This window comes from Peromyscus leucopus, chromosome 22 (genome assembly GCF_004664715.2).
Source record: "Peromyscus leucopus breed LL Stock chromosome 22, UCI_PerLeu_2.1, whole genome shotgun sequence".
NCBI classification, from domain to species: Eukaryota; Metazoa; Chordata; class Mammalia; order Rodentia; family Cricetidae; genus Peromyscus; species Peromyscus leucopus.
Genome location: NC_051081.1, coordinates 50194891 through 50219122, shown reverse-complemented (window position 1 = coordinate 50219122; position 24232 = coordinate 50194891). Strand labels below are relative to the sequence as shown.

The following is a 24232-nucleotide window of genomic DNA, read 5'->3' as shown; positions in this document are numbered from 1 at the left end:
GGTGGGTGTCTGGAGGGTGGGTGTCCTGGAGGGTGGGTGTCCGTGGAGGGTGGGGTCCGTGGAGGGGGGTGTGGGGGGGGGGGGGGGGGGTGTCCGTGGAGGGTGGGTGTCCATGGAGGGTAGGTGTCCGGGTGTATTCATGGAGGGTGGGTGTCCATGGAGAGTGGGTGAGTGTCCATGGAGGGTGGGTGTCCATGGAGGGTAGGGTCCGTGGAGGGTAGTATTCATGGAGGGTGGGTGTCCATGGAGAGTGGGTGTCCATGGAGAGTGGGTGTCCATGGAGGGTGGGTGTCCATGGAGGGTAGGGTCCGTGGAGGGTAGGATCCGTGGAGGGTGGGTGTCTGTGGGGGGTGGGTGTCCATGGAGGGTAGGGTCCGTGGAGGGTGGGTGTCTGTGGAGAGTGGTAATGGTATTAATGGTGTTGCTAACAGGAGCTGTGCATGCTGGGAACTGAGCTTTTCCTGGGCTTCCGGTCTGAGGAAGACAGGCCATAGCTTTGTTGAGGACTGTGTTTTTCCAGATCTAGGGAGTGATTAGTGTGGAGCTGTTGTTGCTGGAGACACTTGGGGTGACTTTGGGGTCCCTGAAACATGGCCAGCATGCGTGGCTGTGGTCTTATCTGTTCTTCCGCAGGCTATTTGCTGTGCTGGGTGTGGAGAGCTCTGTGCAAACAAACCCTAAAGCCATTAGTCATATATTTATTTCTGGTTGTTTGTCAAAGTGATGACAGTTCCCCTCTGTAACCTAAACTTAGTTTCCAAGTCTTTTTTTAAAAACGTGTCTTGCTCAAATGTCACTTTCCTTCCCAAGGAGCATCCTGCTCATTCATCTTTTCAGACACCAAATGCCTCCTGGCTGCTGCTGCTGCTGCTGCTGCACCACTGAACGGAGCCTACAGAGAGCCCTCCTGGTGGGCTGGCCGGATTCTGCCTCGGTTTCCCCCACCTGTCACTGTGGTATACCATGTGTTTGTCGGTCCGTGTCTCTCACGGGACTGACACTTGGCGTCTCCTGTGGGACAAAGCCTTTGCTTCTTGTGCCTCAGAGGCTAGCGCCCGGAACAGTGCCTGAGGAGGAACTCTTCGTCCACAGTGCATGTTTTGGCTGTGGTGGTGTTTGGCACTCAGGTGCAAGAGAAGAGACTGCCACGCTTGATTGTGTGATCACCAAACTACTAAGACTAAGTCCAGGGAAGGCATGATGGTGTTAGTTCTAAAGGGTAGAGAGTTGTGTGGTCTGAGATGAGGGAGGAGTCCAGTCACATGTCGAGACCTAGCGTGGGGTCTTGGCTTTGTCCTTGGTAAAGCTGATTGATTTGGGCCTGGTCTTTACATTTACCACCCCCCCCCTGCCTCAAAAGGGTAGAATTTTCTAAGGTCTCTTCAAAAAAGTCAGACCAGGCTTTTAAATGAAGATTTATTATTTTTGTCTTATGTAATGAGCGTTTTGCTGGCATGTATATAGTGCACTGTATGCATGCCTGGTGCTTGCAGAGCTCAGGAGAGAATGGTGGATCCCTTGGAACCGGAATTGTGGATGGTTGGTTGTAAGTTGCCGTGGGATGATGGGAACCAAATCCAGGTCCTCTACAGGAGCAACAAATGCTCTTAACTGAGCCATCTCCAGCTCCCATACCAGACTTTAAAAAAAAAAAAAAAAAAAACAAAAAAAAAAAAACTTTTTTTTTTTTTTTTAAATGCACTGTTGGGGCTAGAACCCAGGACTTCCTGCTTGCTAGGACCAGAGTTTGGTGTCTAGTGTCTTCGCCAATCATTCCCACCTTAGTTTGAGATACAGTCTCTTACCTATTCGACCAGACTGGCTAGCTAGCAAGCCCTAGATACCTTCCGGTTTCTGCCTCCCCAGCGCTGGGATTACAGACGTGTGTCACTGCGGCCAGTTTTTAACATCAGCAGCGGGGTGGAAATCAAATCCTATACAAGCATTTTACTGGACCGTATCTCCAGCCCCCAAACAGGTATGCTACGCAGAGCAGGCGGACATGTGTGCTGTTGTATCCATTCTGTGGTGTGTAAGGTGCCATCCTGTCTCCAGAATGAAAAGAAGCGTGGCAAGTCTCCGGTTCCGTCTTCCGCACAATGTGCTTTGAGTTTCTCTACGATGCTCTTGATCTTGTTGGCACCCAGATTGCTCAACCCAGCCTTGCTCCTCGAGAGGAGGTGATGGTCTCCACACAAGGCTGCTTGCCCTGCGTCTGTTAGCTCTGGAGTTCTGAGGCACGGTCTGTACAGAACCAGTGCTGGGGTGGCAGCGTGAACCGCACCTCAGTTAGGGAGACTGACTTGCCCTTCACCAGAATGGCTGCCATCCTGGACCGATTTCAAGCCGCCAGATGCCTGGGGAGTCCCAGATGGCGTGCACTCCTCATTTGCTGGGTGGATCAGTTTAGCAATTTGCCCGCCTAAAAGGAGATTGGCCTCAAGACCTCATCACCTCAGGGGCTGTTTTCTGCCCGCCCCCCCCCCCCCCTGTTGATAGCCTTCCGATTCGAATGCTTTGTGGATGTGCTGATGGCTTCTATTAGAATAGCCAGCATGTTCCAGTGGAAGGAGCATGGATGCTCAACACATCAGCTTATGTGTCTGCTCTTAAAAGAGTCCTCTGGTCCCTTGAGTCCTCATCCTGAATTTGAGGATACTGCTAAGTCGTCAGTGAAACGAAAGTGGCTTAGACAATACATAGGCCAGTGCCAGGCTCAGAGGAGGTGCTCGGTGTATGTAGCAGCTATCCCTTTTAGCCCTGTACATACTCACAGTTCCCAGCCCTGATAGGCTATCTTGACTCTAAAACCCGGTATTAAGCTTGGTGGAACCAGGCAACTGTCTCTCTCTGGCCGTCTTCCTCTCCTCTCCTCCCGCCGTCCTCGGATAACCTCTCCGTGACACGTGCCCTCCATGCTTTTAGTCGTAATTATGCTCCACTTATCCAGAGGTCAGACTTTTAGCCACCTCTGCCATCTGGAATGTGCCCATGAACCAGACCGAAAAGGCCCATGAGCTCAGCTGCCCCGGAGTCTCACCCTGGCTGAGGGGAGGATCCCCAGCTGACGGTAGTGAGAGGTGGCGGGGGTCTAAGAAGGCAAACACCACGGGGTGGGCTGTGTCTGTACCCCACACTAACGTTGAGACCAAACCCGTAACCTTCCAAGGAGAGAATCCTTGATGCACCCAACAGTCCCGAGTTCTGAGATAGTGTTGAAGCCTTCTGCTTTCTCTGGACACCAGACACACCCGGAGTGCACAGATACGCATGCGGGCAAAATACCCACACCAATAAAACAAATCCATCGAAGAAAGAAAGAAAACAGGAGACTATAAAATTGACTTCTCTTGGATTTCCAACTGATTTTTTTTTTTTTTAATTTAGAAAAATAAACCCATTAGTGGGACTGGGGAGATGGTCTGTGTTAAAAGCATTTGTTGTCCAAGCCTGATGACCCCAGTTCAAATCCCCAGAACCCACCTAAGAGCTGGGTGCAGCAGAGTGCACCTTTAATTTCAGCACCTTACAGTGAGCTGGGAAGTGGAGTTCCTGGGCCAGCTAGCCTGGAGTATCGGTAGTCAGGAGCAGTGAGAGAGACCGAGCCTCCGGAGGGTGGAGGAGAGGAGCATCAGCCCCCCAGAGTTGTCCTCCGATCTCCACATGTGTGCCCCCACTTCCCCAAAAAAACCTCTCGGTATATTGCTGTTACTTCCTCTGGATAATTAATGTCCCTGAGGCTTTCCCATTTTTTCAGTATGGGCAGAGGTACTAGGATGTGGAGGAAAGGCGGGGTGGAGGGTCCCTGTCTCCAGCCATGGCTGCCCACGGAAGGCTGGCCTTTGGGGTTTTGACTTCCCTCTCTGTGCATCCCTTTCCGCGCCTCTCCCAGGGCTGCCGCTCTCAGAGGTGCTGCCTCTCTGGTGCGGGAATCCCTTCCACTTCCTCCTGCTTGCCCCGCCCACCACTTCCACCGTGCCTCCCGGTCAGATACTTGGTGAGTTTCCTTAGCTTGGACTTGCAGATGAAACACGGTGTTGGGTGCCCGTAGGGCTGGCCTTCATGTACTGTCACAGAGACTTCTCCGGGCTCCTGAATTCGGACGGACATGCGGCGTGTTAAAGAATGCAATGCCCCCTGCCCGAGGCATCTTAAAAGCCTAGAATTTTAGGTTCCGGGTGATTTAATTCTGGTATCCACGTGACATACTGCATGCTTTGGGCCCATGTAAGAGCTAAGAGGTGGTCACTTGGCCCGGGTCACCCTGGTGGAGTGGACCCGGGCTGGCCCTCAGGGTTGGGGGCCTGCTTTGCTCTGTTACTAGAGCAGATGTCTGATGCTGTCTTTCCCTGACGCAAAGCTGTGGTGCCGGGGCCCTTACTCCCTGAAGTACGGGGTGAACTTAGAGCGAAGCTGATCTCCTTGTACCGAGGTCTGGACCTGAGCTCTGCCTTAGCCATCCTGCCCCTGCCTCCCTTGGCCCTCAGAGCTCAAAGGAACAGCACTGCCTTCCTTATATAGTGAGTTTCATTTCTGTGATGGCGCCATGGCCAAGTCTAAGGGTTTCATACTCACAGACTCCAATCACACATTGGGGCTTAACCTTGTGCTCAGTGGGAGAGCGATGTCTGGGGATTCGTAAGGCCCAGGCTGCCATAAGCACTTCCCGAGAGCCAGCCAGACTGTTCTCCAGCAGCCATCCTCAACCCGTGGGTCGAAGCCACTTCCGGGATCGAATGACCCTTTCACAGGGGTCGCGCCCAAGACCATCAGAAAACACAGATATTTACACGACGATTCATAACAGTAGCAAAGTTACAGTTAGGAAGCAGCAGCGTAAATGGTGTCGGGGGAGAGGGTCGCCGCAACATGAGGGACTGTATTAAAGGGTCGCAGCGTTAGGAAGGGCGAGAGCCACTGTCCTAGAGGAAAGCTGTTGCCGAGGCCAGAGATGATGCCCCGAGAGGAAATAGCAGGTGGATTCATCGCCTGGATTGCAGGTCTGATTTACTAGGGTGGGGCAATATAGGAGGCAGGCGGAGGAAAGGTCACAGAAACTGCCAGCACCTGGCAGAGGCTTATTGGCCCCTGCAGGCCAGTGTTCTGGGACTAGTTGAGTAGCCTTGCGTGCGCTGGCCCTTCCAGGACAGGGGGGCCTCGGGAAGGTGTGCTATAGGCAGCAAGTGCATGGGGTGTGGCCAGAGGGGTCACCCTGCAAACATGGCTGGGTTCCCAGGTTTTGCTGTAAGTTGGTCTTGTCATCAAAATGCTGGGGGTCATGGTGGAAGGACAGACAGACAGACGGCAGGATTTGACACCTAATCTGGATCGACACCTGTTAAATTGGAAAGTTTACTTATTTTTTTAAGGCTTATTTTTATTTTATTTATTTAATTAATTAATTAATTAATTAATTTATTTTTTGGTTTTTCGAGACAGGGTTTTTCTGTGTAGCTTTGCGCCTTTCCTGGAACTCACTTGGTAGCCCAGGCTGGCCTCGAACTCACAGAGATCCGCCTGCCTCTGCCTCCCAAGTGCTGGGATTAAAGGCGTGCGCTACAACCCCCCAGCTTATTTTTATTTTTAAGTGTGTGTGCGTGTGTCTGTCTGTCTCTCTGTCTGTCTGTCTTTCTGTGCATATGAGTGCAGGTGTCCGTGGAGGCCAGTGTTGTACAGGCAGCTGTGAGCAGCCCATCATGGGTGCTTAGGAGCCAAGCTCTGCAAGATCAGTCTACGCCTTTCACCTGGAGCCATCTCTCCAGCCTGTAATTTTACTTATTCTTGAGCCTGGCTTTACCCTCAAAAGTGAGGATCCTGTCATGACTGTCTCGCACGTCTGTTACGAAGCTCTTGTAATATCAGCATGTGATCTTGGGACAGAAACATTGCCTTCATTACCCTCTGATGTCCAGCCCGACACACAGAAGGCTTTTAATATTTTGACATTTATTATTTTTGCAAGTATTTCGTGTGTCCTTGGGTTTAGTTTCTAGGCACCTTGTACAGGCAGAAGCCTGCAGAGGCCAGAAGAGGGCATCAGATCCCCTAGGACTGGAGTTAGAGATGGTTGTGAACTGCCTGGTGTGTGCTGGGAGCCAAACCTGGATCCTCTGCAAGAGCAGAAGGTGCTCTGTAGCTGCTGAGCCGTCTCTCCAGCCCATAGTTAGTGTTTTTATTTCATGGTGCCTGTATAGAGGTCAAAGTACAACCTGTGGGAGTGGGTTCCTTCCTCCTACCGCGTGGGTCTAGAGGGTGACCTTGGGTCATCAGGCCTGGCAGACTGCATTTGCTCACAGAGTCATCTCGCTGGCCTGGTCATTATCTTTTTGTAGTAAATCAGGTGCATTTTGGGAAGTACTGACTCCTGGGGAGGAGTTAGGGTGTCCGCGTGCAACTCCACATGGGGTTAGGGGTCCCTTAGGGTTGTGAAAGTCTTTAACATGCCATATAGATGCTGACAGATGTCCTGTGGAGAGACATCAGAGGGCCAGACCAGGCCTCGGATGCGAGGCCCTGCATGACCCAGCGACACGACCAGCCGAGGTGAGGTCAGTTGAAAGAATTGACAGACCGGTGTGTTCGGGAAGCATTTTAAAAGGCTTAGTAAGCCAATAAGGATTCAGGGAGGCATGCAGCTGGTGTATGGCCAGTCTTCAGCTCCCCTGCCAAGCGCCTCGACTTTTAATAGTTCATTACAGCCCCCAGAAGTCCTTGACCCCAGCTTGTCTCGAGGTGCCAAAGAAATCAAAGTTATTTTTTGAAAGTTAAAAAAAAAACAACCAACGGCTTAATGGAGATATGTTCTGTTGCACAATATAATTTGCCTGTTTTAGGTTATGCATTCAGCGTTTTGTGGTATAGCCACCTCCATGGCAACCACATGTGGTTATCTCAGAACTGTCCTCTGTTCCACTGGAGACGGTCCCTCTACGCCTGACCCTGGCAGCCAGTGCTTTTTGGTGGTGGGTTTTTTGTTTATGTGGTTTTTTTTTTTTTAATTTTATACAATGAAATCACGATACTTATAGCCCCATCAGTGAGCGTAATAACACCAGTCATCTGTTCACGTTGCCTGCATTCTTAGACCACTCTGTTTTATTGCTGAGCACTGTTACATGGGTATGCTGTAATTTCAAAGCCAGTTTTATTAAGCGATGGACAGTTGAGCTTTTCCTAGGTTTTAGCTGTAAATGAGTAAGAGCAGCTAGGGACATGCAAGTTCAAGTCTGTGCAAAACGAATCCCCCCCCACCTTTCTCTCCCTCCTCCTCCCTCCTCCCTTCATTCTTCTCTTTTTTAAAATTATTTTCTTTTTTGAGACAGGAGCTGGCCCTGATCTTGTCGCCTTCCTACCTTTCACTCCTGAGTTCTGGACCCCCGGCGTGCACCGCCATGGTCAGAAGATGCTTGATTGTTAACTTGGGTAAACATTTAGTAAGATTGGTGCGAAGTGGATTTAGGTTACTGAGACGCAGCCATTCTGTTTTCTCAAGCTGCAGGATCGTTTTCGGTTTCACTCACAACATGCAGGAGTTTCAGTCACTGCACCTCTGCGTCCGTCGGCAGTCGGTTGTCATCAGCCCGTTCTGTCATTTTAGGGGTGTGCTGTGGGATCTCATTGTGATTTAACTTGCATATCCCTGGTAACCACGGTATTCAGCATTTCGTGTTTTCACTGGCCTCTGGGCGTTCTCTTTGATGTAGCTGTCGGAACTTACTCCGTGTATATGTTTTTTTTATGAAATGCATCACAAGAACGGAGATGCTCTTGTGTTGGATGTCTCTCACCGGAAGGAACTGTCAAGAGAAAATGAATGTTTCAGTGGTTCTCAGTCTTCCTAACACTGCAGTCCTTTGATACAGTTCCTCATGTTGTGCTGAGCCCCAACCATAACATTATTTTGTTGCTACTTCATACCTGTTTTTTTTTTTAGTGTGATAAATCATAATGTAAACATCTGATATATAGGATATCTGATATGCTATTTCTAAGGAGGTCCTGACCCACAGGTTGAGAACCACTTGTTTAAGTAATAATAGTCCAAGACAAGTTTGTGAATGATATACTCTGCAAAACAGTTTCACAGGTATTCTGTGAACTAGTATTAAATCACCCTTACCAAAAAAAAAAAAAAAAAAAAAAAAAAAAAAAAAAAATAAATGATTCATGGTCTGTGATTTATTTTTTAGAATTCTTGAGGCTGGTGAGATGGCTCAGTGGTTAAAAGCACTTGCTGTTCTTCGAGAGGACCTGGGTTCAATTCCTAGCCCTACGCAGCCTCTTACAACTGTCTGTAACTCCAGGGCATCTGTCACCCTGTTCTGGTCTCTGCAGGCACTGCATACGTGTGGTGCACAGGCGTGCATGCAGACAGAACACCCACACACGTAAAAAAAGAAAAGAAACAAAAGTCTCATGGCATTTTAAAAGACATTCTGGACCTGGAGAGGTAGCTCTCTTGTCTGCGCGTTCCTGTGGATTTGGCAGCTAGCTAGAGAACTCAGAGTCAGACTTCCCATTTGTCAGGGGTGCAAGGACTTGCCCAAGATGATGAAGGTAATTTAGTGAGACCTAATGAGGCTTGAGGTTCCTCAGAAGTTCCTGAGAGATTCTGTGACATGTCCACAGTTCTTTAAAACCTACAATATCTCTCACAATGGTTAAGACTCTTCAAATTTGCATGCTGGCGCTGGAGCGAAGGCTCAGTGGTTAAGAGCAAGTACTTCTCTTGCAGAGGACTTGAGTTCGGTCCCCAGCACCCACACTGTGGTGGCTTACAACCTCCTGTAACTCAAGCTCTGAGGTGATCTGATGCCTCTGGCCTCCAAAGGCACCTGCAGTCAACGCACACTATTACGTGTAATTAACAATTATAATAAAATTTAAGAAGATTTGCGTGCTAAGGCATGCATCCCCAGGCACAAGGGGCTACTACCTAAGCATTCTAAACTCCCTGTAAGCCGTAAGTGGAGGGATGGAAGGGCTTCGGGTTTATTTACATGCCTGTTGGCACACGGTGAGCGTTGGGGGACTTAGGAACTGTGGTTCATAGGCTGGAATCGCTCCAGCTACACAGCTCTGCTGTTTTAATGAGGGTGCTTGTGTAGACATGAAGTTGGAGAATAGTCAGTGTACAACTGTAGTCATTTTAATCAGTGACACATTCATAGATGATGACCCTTACAGAAATTTGCGTGTAAAGCCGTCCTAGGGTCCCCTGCAAAGACAGATTATCCCAGCAGCTCAATTAATTTATCGATTATTGAGGGCCAACTGCATGCATGGTCCTGGGATGGCGAAGACAAAAAATTAGCAACTTGGTGGTCTCTAAGATGCTAAAGTGGATGGTGTGTGTGTGTGTGTGTGTGTGTGTGTGTGTGTGTGTGTGTGTGTGTGTATGTGTTAGCTCAGCCCAGGCAGCTGCACTCAGAGAAGTTAATGCCTGGCTTATAATCCACTGTGGTAATGTGCACAGGTCATCCAGCAGGGACTCCCAGGTGCTTCTTGTCCAGCACATTTACAATAAGGGCTGCAAAGACCTTCTACATGACAGAAAGTTGAAACCAATTTCCTACTACTTCAGAACGCTTCCGTTTTTTTCAAACAAAGGATGCCTGTGCCCATCTGTTCCTGTTTATTTGTGCAAATCCGACTCATCTCTGTCTTATGTAATTCAAAGACTACTGAGAGCATGGTGTGGGTCACTGGCGCCGCGCTGCTGGTTCCAGACAAACGGTACCGGCCTCTGTGTTCTCGCGGATGCAGCTTGGAGGGCGGGATGTCACACGTTGGACCAATTCCTGTTCTAGCAAGAGGGCCTCTGAATCCGCCACGCAGAGGAGTGTCAAGGAGACACCGGCCCCCTTATTCCTCCACCCGTCTCCAGTTCCCATCGCAGCCATATGCGGGGAGGGGGCTGGCATAGCCCTCTGGCTCCATTCATGCCACCTGCCTGCCTGTTAACAACTTGTCACTTTCTCCAGGATGTCACAGTGTCATCTGTTCCAGGGTGTCCGTCACTCCTTAGAGGCCGCCTTGGCGGTGTTAGCATAGGGCACAGCACTGTACCCCGTATTCATCCCACATCCCCGAAACACGTGTCCGTCAGGGAAGAGACCTGACTCCCTGTCCTGGAAGAAGCACCCGTGGTCTTTCCTTCGTCTTCCGTAGTTCTGTTAGAGGATGCAATGGCTCTGGGAAGTCTTGAGTCTCTGCAAGTGTGGTCTCTCGTCACCATAACCCCAGGCCATGATAGGAGCAGCTCGTCTGCTTAAGAAGCACTATGGGATGACTACAGGGTTTTCAAAGCTCCTCCCACCCCAACATTAAATAGCTTTATTTTCTTGATCTGTTGTTCCTTGGCTTTTCAACAGTAGTTTACTGTGAACCGTAAGGAAAGAGAACACGACCGAGTCTTTGAACTAGAAAGGGGAATCCGGGCAGCCACTTTGGCTTATCCTTGCCGCTGTGGCCCTGGTGTGGCCCCTCTGAGCCTCGGTGGGTGCGTTCTTACCGTCTGCCTGTGTCACCCACCGCCCAGGCTGTCATGTCGTGTGTTGAAAGTGTCATGTGGACACAGGGGAGTAGCTGCCACTCGCCTTGTGTCCAGCAGCGTGGGTGATGGGGCCCCGACTTTTCGGCCGAGTGGTACTCACATAGGGTTTTTCTCTTTTGCTGTGTATTTTAAGGCATCTAAGCCAGGGAAATGCAGCAGAAGTTTTAGTTTAAAAAAAGTGCTTTCTGGCCGGGGGCTGGCGGCGGTGGCGGTGGTGGTGCACGCCTTTAATCCCAGCACTTGGGAGGCAGAGGCAGGCGGATCTTTGTGAGTTCAAGGCCAGCCTGGGCTACAGAGTTGAGTTCCAGGACAGGTGCAAAGCTACACAGAGAAACCCTGTCTCAAAACAAAAAAACAAAAAAGTGTTTTCTGCCATTATTAACTTTATTTATAGTTCCTCGTTCACAGTAGTAGCTAATCATTGATTTTTTTTTTTTAAATGTTCAGGCATAGATTTTTTTTTTCCCCTTCAGGAGAAGCAACCCATTACGTCATGTACTTGAACATAATTTTAGTATTTCCTCCACATGCATGTGGAGGTCAGAGGAAAACTTCTGGGAGTCAGTTCTCTTTGTCTACCAGGTGGGTCCCTAGTGTTGAATTCTGATTGGTTGCAGGTACTTTTACTCCTGGAGCCAGCCAGCGGCATCAAAGCATGCTCTCTCCCTCTCTCTCTCTCTCTCTCTCTCTCTCTCTCTCTCTCTCTGTCTCTCTCTCTCTCTCTCTCTCTCTCGTTGCTTGAGGTGGAGTGAGTACTTTGCGGGTTAGTTTTATAGCATAGTGGTTTGAGAAATACTACTTTACACTGGGTCGGTGTCTGTCCCCCACCTCCCCTCCTGGAGGCCCCTCCAGTCAAACGCAGCAGCAGCAACAGCAGCAGCACTGTGTTTGGTCTTTGTGGATTTGGCCTGTGGGAGCTGGTACGTGGTCGTTCACTGTGCCTGTTAACTGAGCTGGGCCTTGCCTGCCCTGGCTGCTGTCTGCGGGGCCTGCGCTTTGGGATGCGGATGGCAACATGTATAAGGCGGGCAGGCACTGTCCTGTAGCCTGTCGGGGACCCTGGGCCCTTCTCTCTCTCATCCGCTATCTCAGATGCCCCCTTAGCCAGGAGGGCGTCTGGCTGTGCCGTGGTGTGGCTAGGAGGCTGGTCACTGTCCATTTGTCTTCTTCCCTGGGATTTCCAGGTCCCTCTCCCCGCCCCCGACTGAAAACAAGAAGTTAGTATAAATAATGCCGAGAGCCCGTCTTCCTCGGGGAGGGACCCCCGTGTCCTCCCGTGAAGAGAATCAACTGCCCTGCTTACGCTCACAGCACAGCCAGGAGCTGCCGCTGCCCTTGGCTGTACTTCCTGTCCCATTCCTCAGGGACAGGGACCCAGCCCATCCTTACCTTTGCCCCGGGCCTGGCCTTGTGCCCACAGCCTCATCCTGGTCCTGCTTCAGTGCCTTCCTGCTACCTCAGCCTCCTCACCAGGCTCCTCCTCACCTAGCCTGGGCCCACATTTCTCTTCTGTGCCCTGGCCTCCGCTCTCCCCCTGCGCTGCAGCCTCTGGAGGGGGGGAGCAGGAAGGGACGGTGTGGGGGTGCTAGCCGAAGTGGTTTTTGGTCAAAAACTTCAATTAAAAAACAAAAAGAATGAATGGGGGGCTGGAGAGACGGCTCAGCTGTTAAAAGCACTTGTTGCTCTTGCAGAGGACCAGGGCTCGGTTCCCGGCACCCACACGGCGGCTCACAACCGTCTAACTCCACTTTCGGGGACCCCTCACCCTCTTCTGTCCTCCATAGGCAGGCGCACATGTGGCACGTAGAAATACGTGCGGGCAAAACACCCATGGACATCCGCTAAAAATAAAAAAAAATCTAACGAGCGATTGACAGGAGCTTCTGCGACTCCTGGGGACCCCTAAACTCTATCCACATCTCATTCCTTGTGGCTCTTGGGCCCCTGGGCTGGGACCAGGCCAAGGTCAGAATGCCACCAGTGTAGACCGGCTCCCTTCCGGTCTAGGGTGGAGGAATGCGGTCTTCTGGGTGTTCTGACAGCGCCGTCTCCTCACCTGAAGGCATTTGAGGCCCGACAGTGAGGCAAGCTGTGTTTTGGGCATCTGGGTTCTAGAGTCGACTCTGTCCTTCCCCCTATGAGGTCTTCTGGGGACCCTGGAGGGCGTTGTTGTTCTGGAGCACGATGGAGCAGAATATGAGTCCTCGGTTGTGTCTAGGAATAATGTCCACCTATAACCTTCCTCAGGGCACCCTAATTGTAAGACGGGGGCCTAGACACGCTCACGCCCCTTCTCTGGCCAGCCACTGTCAGGTGGCCTGGATGCTTTGCAGTGTGTTTTCCAGGTCAGGGTGGGGTGGTCCTTGCCTTAACCAGGATACTTTCACGCCTTGAACTCTCGTGGTTCTCCAGCAGTTCCATTTCAAACAGATGTTGTCCTATTTTAGGAATATGGCAAGTGGGCTCAGGAGATCAAACCACTGGTGTGTGGAGATGTGGGAATGGAAGTCCCGCGGCTCTCGCAGATCTGGGTTTCAAGATGAAGGGAGAACGCAGAACAAGTTGCCCGGAGCAAGAAAGATGCCCAGTGTTTTCCGTACATCCTCGGCCCTTCCGCGGTCCATTCTCTCCCGTACAGTAATAACTGTTCTGCATGGATTGCAGAACAGTGCAGGGTTAGTGCCTGGATATGGCAGATGTGGGGGTGGGGCTGTGGGGGAGACCAGTGCTCACAGTGTCAGTTCTTGATGGTACTTGGAGCTGAGCCCCTTGCTGTCTTGTTAGGCTGTACACCAATGTCGGTTGTATTTTAGTGTGTCTCTCTGATGCTAAGAGCTCCTGCAGACTCATATCCTGCTCTATCTAGTTTCAGGGCTATGTAAGTCTCCCCAGGGCCCCAGAGGAAGGCACAGGGGAAGGACAGAACCAGCCCCAGTGTGGGAGAAGCGGAAGAGGGTACATGACCCTGTGACACTGTCAAAGGCATCTGAACCCTTGTCTCCGTTTTATAAAAATGATTCCTGTGGCAGACAGCTTGGTGATGGGTGGGGGCAGAACCAGCCTATGACCCCCTCCTCGGCTTTCTTTCCCCACCACATTCTGGCTGTTCCTGCTTCTTCCTCCACAGGGCAAACAGGAACTCAGGGATGGAAGTCCAAGAAATAGACCAAAGGTAGCAGTGATGTATAATTTTCTCCCTTGAGAAGTCCGGTATTGGATGTCGGATTCTAGACACAAGCTTGATGCTTCCACCTACTCAGTCCCAGTTCTCAGCCAGTCCTCCGACCCTCTGGAAGATTCTGAAATGTGGTGGTTACTCAGGGGGCCCTGGGGTGAGCCATGATGTTGGTGCGTGTGACAGATGATAGCGAGCTGGCGGCCACTTACATGCTGCTGGGTGGCAGAGCCAGAGCAGCCTTGGCCCAAGCTGTGACTTCAGGCATGTTCTTGGTGAAGAGAGAGGACGGCATTCTTGTCATGAGTGGCCGCACAGGCCTTAAGCGATGGGTGAGATCAGTGTGTGTGTGTGTGTGTGTGTGTGTGTGTGTGTGTGTGTGTGTGTGTTAGTGTATTAAAGGAGGCATGGGGGGGCTCAGGGGTGGGGTGAGAAAGCATTATTTCCCTCTGCACTAGAGAAAGCAGCCAAGGTGAGTGGGGGCTGCCCGTGGGTCTCCTGGCTCTGGCAGGGCGCTGTTAAGGAACAGGTGGGGATACAGCTCTGGGAACCGGCCCGCACTTTCCTTAAGTTTGCCGTGGCTCTTCAAACCTTTTGATCAGTTCAGAGCCACATAAATGGCCTGGGGTGAGTCTCTGAAGTCATCTGAGTCATCTGCCTTGAGTTGGGACAGTGAGTGGGGATTTTGCAGGCTGACCTAAGGGTTGCCTAATCTGATGGAGTTCAAGGGCACACAGTGTCATCTGCTGTATGGTACTCAGAGTTAAGCCTCTGTCTTGTTAGACTATGCACTTGTATTTTATATATAAATTATATTTTATATTTTAGTGTGTTTCTCTGACACAGGCAGCACCCAAGTGGCACTGTTGTCGTGTGGTCCCCTTGAAGGGCTTTGATGGGGCTGGGGAGTAGGGGATGGGACAGGTGGGGGCAGGCCACCATCATTTCTGCCTGACTTTGATACTGTGAGTTCTGTAGTATCAGAGGGAGGGTGGATGGGGGAGAACAGATCTGACTAGACCTCCTTCCACAGAAAGGCCCCGGAGCCATGGGAAGGGAGAGCTTGCTGGGAACCTTATTTCATAGGGATGTACCCCAAGACAGAGTCCCTGACGTAGGGGACGAGGGTGGCGTGGACTCCTTGCACTTTAGACTATACTTTACTCTTCTAACCCAAACGTTAAAGCTAAGAGGACGATGGGCCTTTCTTCTACCAGCCTGGCTCAGGGCATTCCTTGTTGCCCTTGTGGGGAGCCTGCAGGAAATGCCACGAAATGTTCAGACAAAATGAACATCTTCGAATAGGAATAAAATAGGAATGGGGAAAAAAAAAACAACCCAACAACTTGCTGTTGGTTCTTGGAGTTGTGTCAGTGGGAGTGTGATCTGGTTAGGAAGGTTTGTTGTTTTTATTTCTTTGTTATTGATGTATTCTTTGACCATTTCATGGGTGCACAGTACGTCGTGATTGTATCTTCCCCTGGTCCCTCCCTCCCACCCCCACGCTTTCTAACACATCCCTTCCACCTTCCCGCCATCACTATCATCTTCTCCTTTATCCTCCCCCTCCCCTTCTGCGCCGTCGTCATCATCATCGTCATCATCACCATCATCATCATCTACTAAGGCCCCTCGGTGCTGCCGGATGGGATGCCGACTGATCCGTTTGCCTCCGTCTGGCACAAACAGAACTGCAGTGGATTCACGGATGCCATGACCACGTCACGTCTGGGAGATGGCGTTTCACCAAATTCATCCCCTCCCCTAAACGTTGGCACCTCCTCTTCCGCCGCGTTCCAGTGGGTGTCATCTTTGGGGACTTTTTCTCTGCTCTGAAAAGACTTGTGCTGATGATAAGGACAGTCCTAGAAGGAAGGTGTGTCCCCGACAGGTGCCTTAACTGGTAGAGTTGAGCTTCTGCCCCTCTGGGAGGAGGAGGACACTGGGTTGGTGCTGTTGTCCGCTGCCATGCCAACCGTAGGTCGGACGCTACTCGGGTTACCCTAGCTGAGGACACAGCCATGTTATTCTCAATTTAGGAAGCCAGTGGATGCTCTTCCAAGACCGCAGATTCCTGGAGAAATGCCCATTTCCCTGGGGACCGTTGTCTCAGTGGTCTGATAGTCAAGATGGAGAGACACGAGAGTCTCTTCAGCACATCCTCGTTGCTGCCTGTTATAGTCTCTTCGTCAAAGGTGTCCAATATCCATTTGCCCATTTCTAGAATGTGCCCGTTGCTTTAAGCCTCTGGTCACAGTCACACGATGTCCCTCTGGAAAAACACGTAAAACACAAATATGACAGCTTGTGGACAACAGGAAGGCGTCCGTGGGACCTGGCAGGCTGGACAGGATGAGGAGTTGGGGTAGAGCCATGGTGTGTGGTGGTGTCCCCAGGCAGACCCCATCACCTCAAGAAGCAAGGCCCTCCTTGGTTCTGAAGACCCCCGTTTATGTTCCTGAAGTGAGGTCCCCATGGCTTGAGCTTCGTTTCCTGGGCAGTTCAGCCAGGTCTAGGATCCCATTGTCTTCTGGGACTGGGCAGAGCGAGAAGGCTGACCTCAGCCACCAGCTACTGGTGGCCTGCCCAGCCTCCATGTCTGTCTCTTGCATCAGCACAGACCACGGGCCTGCGGCACCGTTCTCCCTGACTGTCTTTGTGCCCTGTCCCTTCCGTAACGACTGGGCGTCTTTTGGGACGATGTCCCTGGGGCCCGTCACACCTCGATGCTCTGCTGTCATTTGGGGGGCAGTTAGTTCCTAGGATGGCCGGTGCCAGAGGCGTGAGGACCCTGGAGCGTCCAGGGCGTCTTTTGTCCTGGGAAGGACACCGTGCGGGCTGTGCCAGCCGCCTCACCATGCAGCCTCCGTGTGGCTGCTGTGGAACCTTCTTGCCAGCATGTCCCCCCTTTCCTAGTCTCCTCGGCCACTTGGAGGCTCTTTGTCTCTTCCAGTAATCGGACATGAAGCACGACAAAGCTTGGGGTCACGGGCATCTGTTCCCTCTCCTCTAAATAGTGGCGTAGCGTGGTCTGCTTAGCAGCTGGATGTGTTCCCATCGGTGTCTGCAGGGGACAGTCTCCTGGGGAGTTGGTTTTGAAACCCGGTGAGCCGAGGCTGCTCCTCGTGGACCCACCATTTCTACCTGTGTGCGATGTGTGGGACATCTGGAGACGCGTGTGTGTGGGCGCCCTTTACTGGTCCGTTCCGTGTGGCCCCATCCCTTTCAGTCACGGCGGACTGCTGCCCAGCGCCTAACAGTTTCTGCACAGTTGATTCTCTCGGGTGATGGTGACTTTGGGTTTTCCTCTTCTTCATCTTTTTCAGTTCAAAAGCATGACTGAGAAGGTGGGAAAGGGAGGGGAAGTGGATTCCAGCCCTGGAATGGCGGGTGAAGGTGAGACAATAAATAGGCTCCCTCTTCCCCATTGCGTCCCCAAGCCTGGAGCCAGCGCCATGTGCAGTCAGCACCCCAGGGCTGCTTCTGGTAGGGGGTTCCCCCCCCCCCATTGGCCTACTTGACCTCTTCATTGGTCAGTGATTCCTGGCTGCCCTGGGCCCCCAGCTCTGGTGGCCTCTGTATCCACATCTAGAGCTTGGGGGGGGCGAGGATTCTGCCCGCAGACTGGGTTAGCTCACCCTCCTCTGCGTCCCCCAGAGCTGTTTCCACGTTAATCATTTATTTATCCTTAAATAAACGAATGCATAAGCACACCCTGGTAAATCTTTCAGAGAGTGCCAGGAATGGAGTCTCTTGGCACCATTTTCTACCTCTCCTCTGGAGTCACGTGACGGCTTCCTGTGCCGCCCAACCAAGGATTCTCCTGTGTTTATTTTTATATGTGGGAATACGCGGCTCTGAGTATTGCTGTCTTCTTTATTGTTTGATCTGTTCCTTCCATGTATTTTTGTGGTCAAAGGTAAACAGACGTCCATGGTAGGAGACTAGGAAAGGAGACAGTGTGTATGTAGAGTCTTGAAAGCCTCTCTCGGTTGGCTTTTGTATGAGCTCCAGGCATAATGAATGTGCTCAGGCTATGTGCTGTGTCTATTTTTTCCTTTTCTTTTTTAAAAAAGATTTACTTATTTTTATTTTATGTGCATGTGGTGTCTTGCCTGCATGGATGCCTGTGAAGGTGCCAGATCCCCTGAAACTGGAGCCACAGACAGTTGTGAGCCTCCATGTGGGTGCTGGGAATTGAACCTGGAACCTGGCTGGCCGTCTCTCCAGACCTCATCTTTTTTCTTGCTTTCAGTTTGTTTCGTTTTTGAGACAGTCTTACACTGTAGCCCAGGCTGGCCTCAAAATTGCAACAATCCTCCTGCCTCAGCCTCCTTATGTGCTGGGATTTTAAGAGTGAGTTACCATTATCATGCCTGGCATGTTTTTATTGAGTGTGTGTGTGTGTGTGTGTGTGTGTGTGTGTGTGTGTGTGTGTCTGTGTGTCATGTGTCTGTGTGTGTGTTTAATTGGTTTATAATGAAGCTATCTCCTATGATGAGAGTTGTTTGTTTTTTTTAACTAGTTACGATCTCGTCTCCCGGGGCACCCTGGTACTTGCTGTTGGTGTGCATTGCCGTTTGCACGGGGGAGGACATTTCTGCGGGGCGAGCCGTGTCGGGGCTCAGCCTGGTTGCCTACCCCTGCACTATGGCCAGCGAGTTGGGAAGGTGGTGTCCCGTGATGGTGAAGGTGTGCTCACTAGTCAGGCTGCGGTGGGAACGGACTCCTGTGTGTAGACACCGTGAGTCGTGCAGCCACCGGGCAAGGCTCTGCTTTTCACTGCCTGGGCTCCGGTGCCACATCCTTTAGTATTAGATTAAGTCCCGCGGCAGGTGGACTTGGAGTTAGCCGGCCATTGCCAGCACTGAAGGCCCTTCCTTTTGGGTTTTTACCTCACAGCATCGCGCGTGTTCTGTTTTTCACATTTTCCCCCCAAAATCGTTTGTATACGGTGTGTGTACACCAAGTTCTGTTCTCTCGTCGTCGTCGCACAAATGCCTAGCGGTCTGTAGTGTCAACCCCGCCACGTTCCTGTAGGTCCGTCCGGTTTGGGGCTGCCTCGAAGAGTGTTGTGTGTCTCCTTGCGTTTGACTTCTGTGTCATTAGGCAATAACCGCTGCGCCCCTTTGAGCTTGTCCCGAGGCGCACACGTTTCACACAGCTACGATTTGGCTTGGCCGTGAATTTGATCTTAATGGTGAACGACACCTGTCCCTCTCCAGGCCCCGCTTCATTCCCAGAAGGAGGGAGGCTCATTATTGCCCTGCTTCACGGCGAGCTCACAGCTGCGCTTCCCCAGTGGCTTCTGCAAACGTTTGGCGCCCTCCTTAACGCACTGTGCTTTGCTCAAAGTCAGATGGGTGATGAGACCGTCCTGGCACTGATGGCTGCGGGACCGTCCTGGCACTGATGTCTGCGTGACCGTCCTGGCACTGGTGTCTGTGTGACCGTCCTGGCACTGATGTTGGCTGTGTGACCGTCCTGGCCCTGATGGCTGCAGGACCGTCCTGGCACTGATGGCTGCGGGACCGTCCTGGCACTGATGGCTGCGGACCGTCCTGGCACTGATGGCTGCGGGACCGTCCTGGCACTGATGGCTGCGGGACCGTCCTGGCACTGATGGCTGCGGGACCGTCCTGGCACTGATGGCTGCGGGACCGTCCTGGCACTGATGGCTGCGGGACCGTCCTGGCACTGATGGCTGCGGGACCGTCCTGGCACTGATGGCTGCGGGACCGTCCTGGCACTGATGGCTGCGGGACCGTCCTGGCACTGATGGCTGCGGGACCGTCCAGGCAGAGCTGCCCTCGGGTCTGCTTGGTGTATCAACCAGCTTCCAGAACTGTCGTTTCCTCTCAAGTTGTCCCATCATACATAAGGGGCAGGCTAAGAGGGGAGAACACAGACTCCAGCAGGGACCACTGTGGTCCTTAGGCCTCCTGTTCTTCAGACATTATCTTTGGGTTCCAGGAAGGACGTTGATTGGCCCCTTCCCTCCCATGTTGCCTCCCCTTGAGATCCCGGGGCGCTGGACCAAACTGGTTGTGGCTGGTACTTGTGCTTCTAGGCCAGGGCCGAAGCGACAGGCCTGGCTGATGCCGGGGAGGGATGGATGCTGTGCGCGGATTGTCGAAGTCAGAGGCGGCAAAACTTTTCCTGAAAAGGGCCAGATGGTAATTAAATAAATTCCCGCAAATATTTATAGTGACATTCAAAACATAGCTAACAGTCAAGGCCGGTGATTGAGAAGAGTACTTCCCTCTGAGGGCTGGGGTAGCGTTTCCCTTAGCTGGGGGAGTCAGAGCCAGCCTTCCCTCAGGTATCACCACATCCAACCGGACATGTCCGCCTGTCAGAACGGTTGGATTGTCAACAAACAAGAGGTGGCACATCTTTCCCTTGTGGCCCACGCGTTTCCCACCCCCGAACCAAACCAGCTCCTCAGACGGACTGTGGAGACCACCCCTCCACACCCAGCCTGCCATCAGGTACCCGCTTGCCAGGACTGTGGGACCCCAAGAGGAGACGACGGACTTACCGACCCTCCGCAGAGAAGACAGTGTATGACGGGGGATGCCACTACGGAGCTATGGAACCAGGAGGGCCAGGCGGCTTGGGTGGATTCCCTGGCTCGGGGACAGCCCTCAAGGGCACAGAGGGACCTGCAGAGGCCGAGGAAGGAGAGAGAGCCTCGTGACATTCGGGAACAGTCACACACATGCCTGTATGGCTGCAGCTCACGCAGCTCACGCGGGAGTCAGCCAGGCACGCAGACATGAACGTCAATGTTTGCCCTTCTGATAGAATCCCCTGCCCGCTTCTGGCTACTGTGTGGGGCACCAGGTGTGAAAAAGCCACCGGTGGGAAGGGAGGGTCTTCCTCGTGGTGGGTTTGCCATGACCCGTGCCCTTGGTCCACCCCCCATCTCCCATGACCACTCCAACAGTTATTTATTTCCCTTGGAAATATTTGAGACACATCCCTGCCACCGGCCTTGTTTATGCAATAAATTTAATCTGTTAAGCTTGTTTTATAAACTAGAGGTCAGCTTGAGTCCAGCCCCTCAGAGTTTATAGGGTTTGGCCAGACATCAGCTACGGGCCCGGCCAGCCCTCCTCAGGTCCTTATTGACTTCTGCGGTTCTGTGTGCTTATCATTTGCCCACACATTTCGGTGCGGGGTGTCTCCACTTTCCTTCCAGGTCTGAGGAGTTGGGGAAGATGGGGTGGGGTGGGGGTGAGTTACGGTAGGAAGTCTCAGCCACATTGCAGGTCCCTTTGGTTTCTGGAGACCACAAAAGCTGTATTATTATTATTATTGTTCTTGCTTTAAGGTTTTGGCAAAGCTTTTTCTAAATCACAGATACAAGACTTTTTTGTCTTAATCATTCCCACTTCTCCTGACTGGGTTTTTAATCTTGATGAGCTATAAATACTCGGCGACGGAGGGTGGTGTGTTTTTGCACAGGGAGGGAATAGCTTTTCCCTCGTGTGGGTTTTGATTATAATTACCTCTGCCACCAAGCGCCAGGCTCACCTTCGCTTCAATCTCTGCTGAATAGATGGGGTGGGGGGTGAGGGGGGGCTCGTTTGTTTATCCTCCCATTCCTGAGGCAGGAAACGGCTTCCCCTTCAACAATGGGGACAGAGGGACTCAGAAGGAGGCGTGTTTTTACAAGACTTCTGTGCTGTCCTGGGTAGGAAAAGGCCTGTCATCTGCACAGCACCCTGTGGGGTGCTGTCCGAGTTCAGCTACTTGCAGAGTGCCAGCCCCCGGTACCTCGGTAGATGACCACCTCCAGCCCCTACTTCTGAGCAGGACTGAGCCATACCCCACAGACGCGGGTGTGCCACGGGACTCGGGGTCACCAGCGGGCAGAGCGCTTAACTCTGCCGGAGAGAAGCAGGCTAGGTCTCTAGCTGGTTACCCAGGAGTCCAGCGCCCAGATGGAGCCTGACCGGTTCCTGAAGCCAGTCTGGCTCCAGCCAATGCCTTCAGCCTTGGGAGGCCTTTCCTGGAATCCTTTCCTGCTCGCCTCTAGTGGCCATGAGGTACTACAGTGCGTTCTCTCTCTGCTCAGAGGGACCCTGTGACTTGGTACAGAGCCCCATTCCTTGGCGGGGCTCTCTGGGGCACAGTGGGTTGCACACACAGCAGCCCCTGACCTTAGAGAGCGGCACCGGGGAGAGGGACAGGCAACGGAGGTCGTTTAATTGGTCTTTCTCAGATCTCAGCGTGTTCAAGTGTTACGGGGCGCTCAGTCGTGGCCACAGAATCGGGCAGCACAGGTGTTGGGGCAGCAGCGTCCAAGGTTGGCAAAGCAGTGTACACGGTGAGTCCTGGCCCGCCGCTTCTGCCAGGGCGCATGCGTCTGTGTTTGTGGAGGTGTTTATTTATTTATTTTTTGTAGGGTTGTTGTCTTGTTTTGCTCACCATTTCGTCTCCGCTCCCTCCCTGCTTTTGTATTTGGCACGTACCGTAAAGCTCAGCGGAGACTGTGAACACGCACAGATGCTGTGGGCCAAGCCAAGACGAGCCATCCACCCTTCCTGGGGAGGGATGGCAGGTGGCTCTGCTGGAGGGCCAGACGACACCTCTCGCTGTGCTTTGCTGGGGGACCAGGTGCCTACGAAGCAGCTGGTGAAGCTGGGGGTCAAGGGTCAAGAGGCAGGAAGATGTTCCGGGGTTGGGAAGGAGAAGAAAAGAACGGCTTGAGCCAGCATCGAGCAGTTGGTTCACCAGGACGAGAGCTCGGGGCTCACCAGAAGTGGAGATGGCAGTTCAGGGCCTCGATGGATGAGTAAGGGAAGCTCAGGGCACAGGGAGGGTCCCGCAGCTCCTCTGACTCGGGCTACCGTCTGTGCCATGCTGGGAAGCCTCCCCCAGTGATCCGAGCTGCCACGGAACATTGATTAGCTGTGCGTTTCTGTTCCATGGGAGGTTTTCTCCTTTTACGCCTTGTCCTCCAGGAAGCTTTCCTGTAAGGTTTGCTGAATGACTTCCGAAGAGCTCAGCCCGGCTGCTGTCTGTGAGGAGGCTTGGGGGAGGGAGGGGAGCTCTTCTTACCTGAATGCACGTCAGGTACTGTTGTGGTCAGTTGCAGAGACCGGCCAAGACAGACTCCACCGCTGGAGTCCTGGATTGCGTGTTTACCAGATCAGGTGTGTTCTCCAGCAAGGGCCCGTGCCTTGGGGCGGGAACTCCGAGCTGTGACAGCACACTGATTCACGCCTCCTGTCAGGCTCTACTCCCTGACGGACGGCCGGAGGGCGTGGCGCATCAGCCTGAGCAGACTCTGTCTTGTGAAGTACCGCTTGGAGGCTGGGGGACTGGGGAGGGCGTGAGGGGAGAAGGTCAGTGCAGGTTTTTGTGGGTTACTCATTCCAAATCCCCGTTTCTATCTCAAGGTCAAGAGTGGCTTAGAGGTGACTGCCCAGGAACATTAAAGAGTCCTTGTAGGGGTCAGGGAGATGGTTCAGTAGGTAGGAGAGTTCACTGTGCAAGCCTGAGGCCCCGAGTTCAAACCAACCCCCAGAGCCCACACCACAAAAAAGCCAGGTGTAGTCATAACTCAGTGCTGGAAGGTGGAGGCAGGCAGGTCCTGGGAGTCTGGTGGCCAGAACAATCCTGTCCTAAGGGAAAAAGGTGGAAAATGATGGAGGAGGACATCAAGTGTCCTTTTCTGATTTCCACAGGTGTACACACACACACACACACACACACACACACGTACGCACGCACGCACGCACGCACGCACGCACACTGCGCGACCCCACATAAAAAGCCAGGTGTGGTGGCAGGTGCCTGTAACCCCAGCACTGAGGTCATGGGCAGGAAGCGGGGAGGATCTCTGGGGCCCAGATACCACACTTAAGACCTTTCCCTAGACACAAAAAACCTAACTCATTATAAGAAACTTTGATTCAAGGCCAGCCTGAGCTGGATACGATAGCAAGGCTGTCTTTTTTTAAAGCTCAGTGTGTGCTTCCCTAGCGGGGTTTGATCTTGAGAGACTTAAAGGTTCACTCAGAGAGTACATCCTATGGGTTTGGACAAACACAGAGTGACCCGATAAGAACTTTTTCTTTTTCTTTTCTCTTTTTAAACCCCGTCTGGTGCCGTTTGATCATTGTTCCATGTAAAACTGTCAACTCCCATCTCATCTGTTTCTAACACCCCAGAAAACAGCCACGGCAGCATCAGAATGAGGTCTTAGGAAGGTTGATGCTGGAGGCAGATTCAAGAGGCCCGGCTTTTCGGTGTGTTTAGATGGCAGGTCACGGCGGTGTCTTCAGTAGTCACCGGTCCTTGGCCTCACTCTCGCGGTTCCCGGATGTGCTCACCCGCCCGTCACAACCACTTGGGGTCCTTTGATCTTCCGAGCTGTTTAAGGGGGTTGTGGGGAAAGTGTTCGCTATGTCTCTTGGGTAGAGGCTTAGCTGTGAATAAACCCCCGGGTGTGATGAGTCACTGTACATACTGTTGAGCACCTACTGTGT

At 52.3% G+C, this 24232-nt stretch overlaps 1 protein-coding gene across 1 annotated transcript in view; it reads left to right on the top strand.

Annotated features, from left to right (window-relative positions):
• Asap2 (ArfGAP with SH3 domain, ankyrin repeat and PH domain 2) overlaps positions 1-24232 on the top strand; it is a 165694-nt gene that overhangs the window by 34711 nt on the left and 106751 nt on the right.